The sequence below is a fragment of the Phasianus colchicus genome, chromosome 8 (genome assembly GCF_987193195.1).
Source record: "Phasianus colchicus chromosome 8, bPhaCol1.hap1.1, whole genome shotgun sequence".
In the NCBI taxonomy this organism is placed as follows: domain Eukaryota; kingdom Metazoa; phylum Chordata; class Aves; order Galliformes; family Phasianidae; genus Phasianus; species Phasianus colchicus.
This window is the reverse complement of record NC_143443.1, coordinates 7,035,918-7,048,824: the sequence shown is the minus strand read 5'-3', so window position 1 is coordinate 7,048,824 and position 12,907 is coordinate 7,035,918. Positions and strand designations below refer to the sequence as shown.

The 12,907-nt window shown below is 35.7% G+C and overlaps 1 protein-coding gene across 12 annotated transcripts in view; it reads right to left on the bottom strand.

Moving 5' to 3' along the window:
• The window catches only part of GRID1 (glutamate ionotropic receptor delta type subunit 1), a 574,706-nt gene that overhangs the window by 83,268 nt on the left and 478,531 nt on the right, over positions 1 to 12,907 (bottom strand). The gene's annotated exons all lie outside the window — the stretch shown is intronic.

Here is a 12,907-nt window from a genome sequence, read left to right as displayed (position 1 = left end):
GCTATCATGGAGCAACTGAGCATTACTAATGTGGGCAAGCTGTACTGGGAGAGACAAGAGAGAAAGAGGTTGAGGAGATCCTTCCTGGTCCAACTCCTCCTATAGTTCCAGGAGACTCAGCTGGCTCTTCTACGTTTTGTCAAAAAGCCTTTCCATGGTGAGAAAATAGACTGACAGCTCCAAAATTTACTCAAAATGCCTACCATAAATCCCTGTGTACAGAGACAACAGCCAAACTTGTGCAGGTCTTTAAAGTGCATTTTGCTTAGTAACTGTGAGAACCGAGAAAGATCATCAGGTAGGCAACAGGAACAGCACACAGCTCACCTCTGGAGTGTTGTAAATGGTCAATAAATGCATTATACTCTCCTCAACTGAAGCCAGGGGATAACGTATAAGTGCAACTTACGTATTTCAAGCAAGGAATCTTGTTTCCTGTTTTTATTAGAGTAAAACAATGTAAGAGCACTTATAAATTTCCAGTGACATTTTATAACTAACTGGTATTATAAACAATATAAAGAATAAGCAGAAATTGCAACACATTGTTTCTCAAACAAAAGAAAAAGCTATTAAAGAACATAAGAAGTTTAAAATTAATGCAAATAGGAAACAGGAGAATGCTGCTTTATGCCAGGCAATGCCAATGAACTTCAGTTTAATGTGCTTCCCATATGTCAGAAAGAAAAGAATGTCCAATCTCATTCTCTCTACTAGGAGATACCCTGTCCAACTAGCAATCTTCCCTTAAGATGATGGTTACTGGTTTTCCCAAGCAGAGTCTCCCTGTGGCAGAGACAAAGGTTTTAGTAGTGGCACCTCCAACTCTTCACAGATGAATCAGTTATCAGACAGTAATTATTCTCATATCCTCATCAGATTTCCCAATATCAAACTATGTTACGCTCTACAAATCTATCTCAATGATTACACCAAGTCAGCAGTGGGAAAAATAAATGATTTGCTAGAATGCTGAGAGTCCCTGCCATCTTGCCTGGTTCAGTAATGTACTACCTTGATGCACAAAGAAAGTTGACCCAGAGAGATTTTGTTTGCAGCGTACTTGCTAAAACTGAGCTCTAGTACTAGGGCATGGTCTCTTTTGAGAGACTTAAAAATCACAATGAATTCTGTAGTGAAATTAATCGAAGTGCAGTAACTGTTCTAAAGGCACTTCCATTCAAAACCTTAAATGTTTGATTAATTCTGAAAAATACCTCTTTAGTTGAATCCTTATAAAATCAGAGTCTCACCAAAAGTTGAATATATTAACAAAAAGCAACCCAAACCATATTTTCCTTTCATATTTCTTCTTTATGAGCTATGATAAATGACTACTTTGCCCTGTCTCTTGGGAATGGAAGAAATAGAGAAATATCATGGTGTATGGATTATTAAAAAGCCTCAAACAGGAGTCATCTTGGATTAAGTGTTATGAAGGTGGTAAGTCATGGCTGACATACTATAATTGATAATACACAGAAGACTTGTAATCCCACCCACAGGCAAAATCTACAGCAATGCATCACATAAATAATAAAAACACATGAAAACTTCTCACTTTCTTCCTTAGAGATTTACCAGTAGGCATTTCTTTTTCCTTAATTTTTTTATTAAATCAAACCAGTTGAAATAACATACTTATAGATCTTGTAACACTTCATCAGACTTTTCACCAACCCTCCATCATGATTCAAAACAGAAACAGAAAAGAAACCAATACTGATTTGAATTCTAGTTTGTAATATTGGTTTGTGGAATAGATGGAATATATTTAATTTTTCACTTCACTGTATGACTGTATGGTACGTTCTATTAAAAGGCTATGGTTGGGCAGCAGAGAAAGGTACCAATTTTTTCAGAGCCAGATTGCACGTGGGATCACACCAAGTGACATGGAGAAACAGGAGATCGTGGCTTCCCCAGAGGCAGATGACTTTTCTCCACAGTTAGATGCTTCTAGTGTGTGGGATGCAATATACAGTTAAGGATCTTGTAAGCAGGGGATGAAAGTGGGGAATGTGTGACAGGAGAATCAAACACACAGAGACAAGACACTGAGAAAAGATTTATCTAGGTATGTAGAGAAGATGGGACATTCTCTTTTAACTACAAAAGCCAGTGAGATATCCTGAAATGAAAGTAGCAGACACAGTGGGCAGTACCCTAGATTCAGATTCACCCTTTCATTTTAAGCTAGCTCACCCAGCAAATCTGTGTTTTCTGCTTCACTGGTTACTGTGTTCCCTATCTGTGCTCAATTAAAGAAGCTCTACAATGTCCTTTCGGTAAGCCTATAAAGAAAAAGTTCTCTAAACACTAAGAAACTAATCAGAATTAATGAAAAATAATAACAAAAGCTTGGTGCACTTCCTACGTGCACGTGAAGGAAATATTTTATGCTCTCTTTTGCACTTGTTTGGCCCAGTAAAAGCATGGACTAACAATGCTTGTTCCTCTTCAAAATTTCTAATGAAACTGCCTTGCAAGATCACTGTACAGACTCAGAAAACTTTCCAAAAAATGCCTCACACCCAATTATTTTAAAACTTAAGAGAGAACAGAGGATAAAAAAAACAAATGTAACATCAGGTTCAACCCCACAAGTGAGCTGCTCCTTCATCAACCCCTCAGATCGCTTTAATCGTAGGTTTGAACAATGAGCAGCAGTACTTGTTATACCTATCCTGCAAATATCTGAAGCCCCAAATGTTAACAAACACACCATGGGAGTTCCAATACTGAATGTTCTCAAAATTCACTTTTCCACAGCATTTTTCTGGCAGTATAGGAAAACAATAGCAGTTTTCTGAATACATAACTAGATGGCTTATGTATTACATAATATATCTAACTATGCATGCAACTTTTTGGTAGAACAAAACAAAAGCCCCCAGGTGCTACCAAAACATAAGCAGCTACACTGGCCTTGTAGATTGGTGTTGAATGGGGTCTTGAATGAGAGTACAGAAGGCGGGAGAGAGCTCAGTTTAGATTCAATACAATTCAGACAGCAGTTTTATAAAGGATATCCTAATTTATGCTTACTGTTTTATTAATTTTATGGCTGAATAAATTGCATATTTGAGAAAATTATAGTTGGTGCTAGCACTGCTTGAACTGAAATGTTCTCATAGTATTAAATATCATCCATGCTCCTAGTTGCTGGGCATCAGATTTTTTTTTTTTCACTCCATGTAAGCAAGTGCCAATTCTTGTGCTTGTGCAGAACTAGTTTTTGGTAAGGGACTGAATACTGTCAGTCCTTCAATCATTTACATGCCCAAGTGTTTTTTAATACTGTAGTATTTTTGCACTCCATCAGCCTTTGTGCTACATAAATTATTACCAAATTATTATTATGGTTCCTACATTAAAACAAACAGGAACTAGTATCAGCCATATACCATCCCTAGATCATATCAGCTCACCTATCTAGTGTATCAACTAATAAAACTTTAAGAATCTGAAACCTTAAGACAAACAGCACAGTGAGAAACAGTGGGTCAACCTGCCGAAACCAAAGATTGACTTGTCAGGTCAGTAAGATCATCAGCCTGTTAACTGCATACAACAAAAACTGTCATAACCAGTTTCACCACAGACATACTAACCCAGAACACAGCACACACAGGAGACAGTAATTGCCTCACCATTTGTTATCCAAGTTTTCTGACAGCAGCAGAAGCAGCAGGACCAGACAAGAAAGCAAAGAAACTTCCGACAGAGTTGGAACAAATGCAAGCACCTGTCCTGAAGCAAAGCAGTAGGAAGGGACCTTCTGGTGGTATTCTGACTGAGAAGAACTCACTGCTATAACTAAACAAACCTTTTTCTTCTTGTTATATTCAGGGAAGCTGAGCTTGGCAACTCAATTTTAAGCCAATAACTTGTATCAGAAGCAACTACTCTTATGCAGTTTCTTTTCTTAAAACAATCAAAAAAAACCCACAAGCCTGTATTTGGCTACCTACTTGGCTTGATAATGAACAGTAGCATATTTCTTTAACTTCTCCACTATAACAGACTCTGTGGAGTCTTTCCCAATATATCTGCTTTATAATAAAGCTCCAATACCTGAGAGTTCTTCAAATCTCATTATTAAACACACAACTTCACAGCTTGTTCTTTCAGATAAAAGATATTGTTGTAATTGAAGTAGATGTTTATAGGCTAGAGCTGTTTAAATACATTAAAGAAGTGCTGTTTCAAACAGATTTAGTTCATGCATTTGAAGAAGAATTAAATGATAATAGACAGCATACTTCAACTAGAGATCTCTAAGCACAATACAAACAGTTAATAATGAATAAGGAAAGAGAGCTGCATCACTCTGGTTCTTTGTGACATCTTAAATTCATAGATAGAATACTGTACTGGTATTGTGCATGCTTTATTCTTTGTAATACTCTATTTATAAAAACTTGATGTGCTTTCAGCTTGCAATCAGATGTTTTTTGCAACTGTTCCTAAGACAATTTTAACTGTAAAGTTGATTTGGCCTGTGTATGGCCTGTGCAGATACCAGGCTTTAGACATACATGACCTCTCTGTCTGGTCTACGCTGTACTAACAGCTTTCTGAGTCTGCCTTGCCTTCATGAAATAACAGTTGTGCTTCTCAGATCTCTGCCAACAAAAGTGCAGCCCTTTCTTGTGATACTCATTAAGATACATCGTTTCAGATCCAGATGTTATTTCAGTTGTTAACAATTTTTTAAGCTCAACATGACCTAGAATCCAACAATCTAAGAACATCTCCTTTATCCAATTTTTCCATCCAGGTTACTGACAACAACATTTTTCAATTAAAATAGCTAGAGAGTGACTTCCTAGGTCACACAGAGTGATCCCCCTGAGAGATTCAATCTCCAGAAATTGTTCCCAATAATCTCCATCAACAGTGGATTTCGGGGAGTTTGGTATTCAAGACATTTGCATGTTTGGTGGGTTTGGGTTGTTTTTTTTTTTTTTACACCTTGGGGATTTAATTTAGAATTAGGCAGAATTTAAATGAACTGTTCCATTTAATAAGGGGTTGAAACTAGATGATCATTATGGTCCTTTCAACCCAGGCCATTCTATGATTCTGTGATTCTATTTTAACCTGCAATGACACAGACCTGACTTATTAAAATACTCTCAATATTTTAAATTATTACGGTCCTCTGCTCATTTACTTTCTTTCATGCTGGCAATCATCTAAAATATATGTACACATTACTTAAATATATTGTGGTGTAAACATAAAACATAAAAATGTTGCCTGTTCACATCACAATCATATGGCAGAGGAGCTCTATAAATACTTCTGAACATCAGTAACTTAATGTATTAAAAATGCAGACATACAAGAATCTGACCATAATCTGATAGGCTGATACATAGGCATTGTGCTCAGAAAGAATCTTCCATTCTGAGTTACTATCTACATTTGATGTCATCATTCCAGTAAAAAAAAAAAAAGTCTCAGAATAGAAAACAAGTTTTATTGTGCCTGTTCATTTTACCCAAGTATATAAACTCATTTATTCATACATCAAGGGGTATTGTAGTTCTAGAGCAGGTGTATTTCAGAATTCTTTCCCTGACAGAAGCTCACACTGCATACAGATTGTGCTTTTTTTTGAATATCTGCTAGACTGAGTGTTTCAATTGTCATTTGAAAACATAGTCCTGCATTTAGAGCTATTTGTGCCAGGAACTGAAACACTGACAGGCAATCTCTGCCAAATATTGTTATTCGAGTGAATTAGTTTGCATAAAGAGGTTCAATCAGAACTCCAATACCCTTTGCATATATTTTTTCAAAAGAGTAAATTGAGGAATTACGGTTGTTATTATTTTTAATATAATGAAACTAAGGAATGGAGCTAAATCAAGTCAGATAGTTTGTGGCACAATGTGACCTTAAAATTCTTCATGTCCCACATCTCAGCTAACCAGTATGAAATTCTGCCATTAAACTTGGCTTTTGATAATGTGAGCAGCAAGTATTTACTAGCTTTCAGTAACGTACTTCAATACGAAATGGCAGAAGCAAAGACAAAGGAGAAAATGTTTAAGCTTCTGTTCCCATTGTTTATTTTAATAGAGCTAAACAAGAAGGCTTGAAACTCACTTTACTTATCAAATCTGATTTTATGCCACAACTAAATATCTTAACTGCCTACAATCAATTGTCCACCTTTAGACATTTTGAATATATCATAATATACAGCTGAAGACTTGATAGAATTTGAAAATCACTGCTGAAATAAAAGATTCCTCCATGCAGCTGCATGTAGTTGCAGCTTACCAAATAATATAAAGCAACAGTAACGAACAGCAGAATTAAACACATCTCAAACACTACCAAAAAGAAACTGTTGCATGGTTTTCATCAGCGTGCAGTCCTTGCAACTGTCCCTGACACTGAAATCAGGCTAAAAATGAAGAGCTACAAGATCCAGTTCATACGTTCATGAAAGCCAAGATGACATCAATTTGATTTGTTAGTTAAAATAATAGAGCGTGTATTCTGGTGCTAACAGTATCTTTCAAAGAGATTTTGCTAAGGAGATACTATGCTAAAAAGCAGGTCTAACACCTCCCAGCAAATTCTTCTCATACTGGTGTGGGTGTGATTTTTAAACACAATGATTAGATAAAGATATTTCTTAGAGTGGGAAATAAAGACAGTCAGACTGTCATTCATTTCTGGAGCATGTGGTTGTTGCCTTAGTTCCACACTGATGCTGTGCAAGAAGGAATAGCAAGTAATTTCCCACCTTAGAATCTGTGAAGTTGTTTTCCATTATTTCCTATTTTCTTTGTTCGTAGCTCGCCAAATTCTGACCTGCTTCCACATGGAAATAACTGCTCAAGGCACACATGAGAACAAAATTCTATGTGAACTCATCTATTGAAAGGGGTTTTCTCTTCATCTCCCTCTGAATACTCTCCTAAGATCCACAACTAAATTACAGGAGCTTTGATGAAAACTCCACAATTAAAGATGTAATTATTTTGTACAGGACTGATTTTAATCCTCTTAATGCCCAACTTTTGTGCAATATTTGTGCATATAAAAAAAATAATGTTACACCCAAGATTCATTAGAGTATGTTAAATACAAGCAATGATGCTTATGGGATATAGAATATTCAGCAGTGTCTTAATCACTGTGGGTATCCTGTCTCGTGCTCGTAACTAAGATGTGACTGCTTTTTGTAATCTAGCCTCAAGATTCACACTGTGAAAATGTCATATAAACAGTCAAACGATGTTCCAATGGAGATTACCAGCAAGATCTTATGCTTAGAGGAATTACAAAAAAATGTGCTAGACATCTCTTTTACTGAGGGTCGACACTGGTCTATTTGCAAATATTTCCAGGGTATTTTGTGTTTGCAAATACAAGTTACAGTTTACACAAAGCGTGGGTCCTGCAGGCAATATTTTCCCAGACATAAATAAAATGAAATAAAGAAATGTTTGTTTAAATGTGTCACATATTTGCAACAAAAAGCATTTCCGAACTCACTTACCTTTTTTTTTTTTTTCCAGTTATTGAGTAGAATAATTCAGCCATAGTTTTACAGTGAAAGTATACAGAACATAAAATAGTTCAATTGCCAAAACAAAGAACTCATTAGCAGAACTTGGGCAAACAGGGACTCTACTTCATTTTAGAATAAAAACACTCAGGTTCTTCATATTTCTTCTATTGTACTCCTCTACGTTCAGCTGTATTTTTCACCATGAATAATTCAACCTACAGAATTTGCAAGAAATGCATTTACCTTTTCTTCTCACATTCATCTTGAAAAGTACAACTGAGAATGAAGGAGGTTTATTATTTTGAAGAAAATATTCTGTATTTATCTTTGGTTTGACACCAATATGTTTATAGGAAAAACCCTAATAATCTTTTTTCCAAATTATTCAATCATAATATGTAATCCACTCAAGCAGAAAGGAAAAATTAAACCAAATGTAAACATGCAAGAATTGCATTCTACCCATAATAAGACTATTGCCCCTTTTCTTTGCCAAGTAACAGAGGATCTTTAGAGATCACAAGTAGCCAAGGCTCCAACCCTATTTCTCAGCTGTAAAACACTTTGCCAACACATACCAAACTGAATTACTATATTCAAGTGCATGTTTACAAAGTGCTCTGACAGTGGACAAGCATCTGTTTTAAGTCCAAAGTAAGGAAATTTAGTCAGGCATTTTTCAATATGAATAAAACTGATTCAATTATAGTTGTAAGCACCTAAGATAATTCTCTTCAGTACGTAACTTTTTACTGACATGATGCAACTTGGCAACATTCTTACAGATGAAAGCAATTAATACTGCAGATTCCTAAAAATGCTGTTCTTTTTTGCAGTTAGCAAGAAGCATAGGGTTTCTCACCATGATAAATTTCATCTAAATGTAACAATCAAAGCATTTTATCAGACTGCAAAAATGGGGTTTCGGCCACTTTGGAATATATCACAAATGAGTAACTTCTCCAATCTTCCTCAGAGGTAATGTACAAAACACATATGAATGTTTAGGAAGCAGATGGTCTTTCAAGAAAATCTACTTTAAAAAGAATGAAAACATACCAATTGACATAAATAACCAATGGTAAATGTTATTGTTTTGAACAGAATGTTTCCTGTGAAATAGACTATGCGTAAACCATTAATTCTGCCGTCATTCCAGCCAGCTTGGGGAGGAACTGCAGACTGCTCTTAACATATATATATATATATACACATATATATGTATATGTATATATATATTTATATGATCCCTGTCATAAAACATCCTGAACAAGAACATGATTTCTCATTTACATAGGCTCTTCCTGCCAGGGATGAAGATGAACATAATCTCAAAGCTCCTTACAAGTATTATCTAACTAAGCCTACAAGGGCAGCTACGGGTTATTAGATTCTCTGTATATGTGGACAGATGAGACAAGCAAGTTTATATCTCAAGAGATCACTGGGAGTTAGTAAGCTGCTATGAATACCACCCTGGGGCCTTGACTCCCTTATTTTTGCTCTCACAGATGGATGATTAAACTATTATATTGTGGAAAATTCATCTAAGAGCAGAAATATGAGAATTATGAACCTGCACAGATGTTCAGAAAGTTACAGAAAGGTTCTCATTAATAACACTTAATAATATAGGTGATGAGCAGAAAGGAAATTTACATAGTTGTGACCTCTTCTCCCACTTCACGTCTCTTGTACTGTGATAGCATAGTTTACCACTGACAATTACAAACCAGCTCTGAAGGGATGTTCTCCCTATGCTTAGGAATATACAGATTTTAATAATATGATTCATTCAATTTCTTGATGTTAGCAGTTAAATATCTTCATTATAATCCTTTTCTATCAGAGTTAAAACATTCCACAAAGCAGCTAAGTACCCTCAACTCCATGCTACAGCTGGGAACAGTGAGTCAATGAAGCAAAATGACTTAATGACCACCTTCAGCCACTGCCTGTGCTGGGAATGAACCAAAGGAAGCTTAAGATAGAAGATATAAAAATGTAAGTAAACTTTACCCATCCATGTCCTCTGTGGTACTAAGGATCTTTTCAAACAAAGATGATTGAATGTATGTAAAAAAAATGAATGAATAAAGGACAAAAAAATAAAAATTTAAATGAGAAAAAGAGAGAGAAATGTTGGTAAACTCTAGGTTCAGAGGAAGAGTGTGTGATGGTGAGTCTTCCAGCAATTATAGGAATAAGGACTGATGCTGGACTTGATGCATACAGACTAACATGGGGAGTGGGCATGAGAAATGAAATGAGAAGAAAGTGTCTATCAGCTGCCAATTAAAATCTCAAAGGGCTTTGAACATAACAGGCTATTCCAGCTGCTCCACAGGCTTCACCTGAACAGTGTACACCACTTTTTTCTTTTATTCCTCTCCTTCTCCTCAAAGTTATGCTTGTTTTCCATTCACAGATTCTTTCACTCCAGTATCATCGAATTTAATGTGCCATTAGTGTGGCACATTAAAATTCCATACTCAATCTTTTCACTTGATTGTGTTATTCCAGTGTGTGTTATACTTTATACAGTCTCTGTATCTCATAGGTTTTTAGGCCTTTTATCTGTGTTTATTTAAGTATACAGATACTTGGGTTGCTACTTTGCAGGTGTTTAGATACACTAGGAACATAAATCATACAACAATCATCAAGTAGTAGGCACTTAAATCTTTTCAGTTTCTTTGACAATCTTAATCTTCAAACGTCCTGAACTGGTCAACACATGCTGCTCTCTTGTTTTAAGCATGAAATGCCACACTTTCTCAAACTCAATATGCACACAGTGAATAGAAAGCAATCATCTCAACCTTTTGAAAAGCAAGGTAGTAAATTTAAGGGATTGCTCCCACTCTTTTGTATTGAAACCAAAGATATTAGAGCTTTTTCTAAAGCTTTCCTTCCATTAAGGTCTGCCTAAACAATCTAAAAGAGAATACACAAAAAGTAAATGGAAGTCACTATCAGCCTCTGCCACAGAAATACAATGCTACAGTTCTGGAAGAAAGGAAAATATATACTGAGATAGGAAATACATGTATTTACTTGCACTCATAATTCAATCACACCTGTGGGGAAAGAAGAACAATCATGGTTGCAAAAAGACAAGATCTCAGGGAAACTGCTGACAATCAACTTGCCTTTGCAAAAAAAGTCCTTTAAATTCTCACCAGATTTGGGTTACCCTCATCAACATGCTCCTAGGACTCTTCTGATGGAAATGATTACTGAGAGACTCTCTAATGAACGTTGAGTCTTATGGTACCTTAGCTTTTGACTTGATTCATTCTAAACCTCAACACTGAATATTCCTTTGCTCCACACTGTCACAGATCCTAAGTATAAAGGCTTTTTTAGGGTCAAGGCAGGAATGAACAGGTACAGAAGATTTCCATATAGCAGTAAGAAAAACCATACAAAAAAGAACCTGTGATTTCATGAAGAAGTATCCACAGCTAAATCCACAGAAAGGCTGATATGGAAACAACTGACAATAAATCAGAATTGATCTCTCACTCAAATAATATAAAGACAAGAACATCTTTTGAAGCTTTTAAAAATCCTTCTGAGATATAACATATTTTTGCTGCAATAATAAAAAGTCAGGCTGTCAAAATAATTGAATGCTACTAGTTCCATGGTAGTTTTGCTCTGACAAATATCTTCTATTTGAAGTTCTTCTGTAGACTCCTGGGCATGTGTTCTTGCATATTGCTGAATTTCTGCTCTCAGTCTCTGCCCCTCTCTTTCTCGCTCTCTCTCTCTCTCAGACTAAAAGACTCAATTGCACAACTAGATTTTAACTCACAGTAGTACTATACAGCCAATAGTTTTCTACCCATTTAGGATGATACTCCCTTTTATTTCTGAGAATACGTTCTGCATTTGACATCCAAAGAGTACAGCTTTTCTATATTAATCACCTAATTACAAATTAGCAAATTAGGTATCAAAATGATGAGTATTACATCAATTCAGTCATTTTAGTTATCTTCCAACTTAGACTTTTTTTCACATTTCTTTGCCTTCAGGTCTTTTTTTAGTGCTATGTTACCTCCACACATCTGGATAGCAGCCCATTGTGGTCACTGCACTCCACATATTGAAGTCAACCTTCCATATCTACATGAAATGCACATTATAAAAAAAAGTAGTAATGTGTACTAACATATCCTAGTTTTCACTTGAGGCCTCAAACATTCTGCGTGATAATTATGCCAATTTTACTGTGTTTTGATTTCATTTTCAAAATGATTATGTGATTTATACAAAGTCATTTGGGAAGTGTATATCAAAAGGGAACTGAACAAGCTGACCCATGCCCCAGACATCAGATGTCTGCTGAGGATAACACGGCACTGCCAGGAGACTCGTATTTTTCCATAGTGGCAGTTAGAGAAACACAGCAGAATACTCCCAAATCATCTCAAACAGAATTGGATTCTAGTTTTATGTACTCATCCATAAACTCATGTACGTAGTACTTATAAAGCTGAATTTCTTCCTAGGCCTCCTGTGCCAATTCTGCATATTTATTAAAACAGCAGCACTATTTCCAAAATGATCTTAATTTTTCATCATTCAGCTAGGACTCAGACCTATTTGCAGTAAAAAACTTCTAGAAATTAAGTACAGTGGACTGAGGAATAGCCTTTTCTGGTCATGACAATACAGGAGGGTACATAGCCAATTTGAAGTCTTCTGAGACATTTTCTGGCAATGGATGGTTTTCAATTATATTAGCTTTATGCAGCTCAAATGCTTTTTTTCCTTCTTTGGAAATCCCAACAGATATGCAGCTTTTGGCTGCATGTCCAGAATAATCATGCCAAAGTAGACTCTGAAGCTCAGGTTGAGCTATTTAAGAAGATAAGTTCCTTATTTTTTTTTTTTCCATTTAAGCTGGTATAATTCAGGTTAATCAAAATAAAACACATAAATGAACAGTCAAATGAAAATATCATAAACATTAATTCTGTATGGAATTTGCCCTTTTCAACTCTGCTTAATACAGGAACCATTGACAATATGTAGTATTAGCATTTAAACCAGATGACCAGTATAGGGACTATTTGTAGATTGTGTTCCAATCAAAACCTAACTGTTCAATTCAGAGTTTCAACTACTTTTTTCCCTCTGCATAAACAAGTTCTTGGTAGCCTTTTCAGTCCAAGACATTTTATATTAGTGACCATATGGAACCATTCTGTCGTCTAATCCTAGTTGGTCCTTGTTCTACGAGCTACCACCGATAGCTTAGCCTTTACTTTGTACAACATAACATCAGCTGTTTCTCAAATTATCTTCTCTAGAGGTTTCTACTTTACTTATCTCATATTCTTAAGACAGTTATAC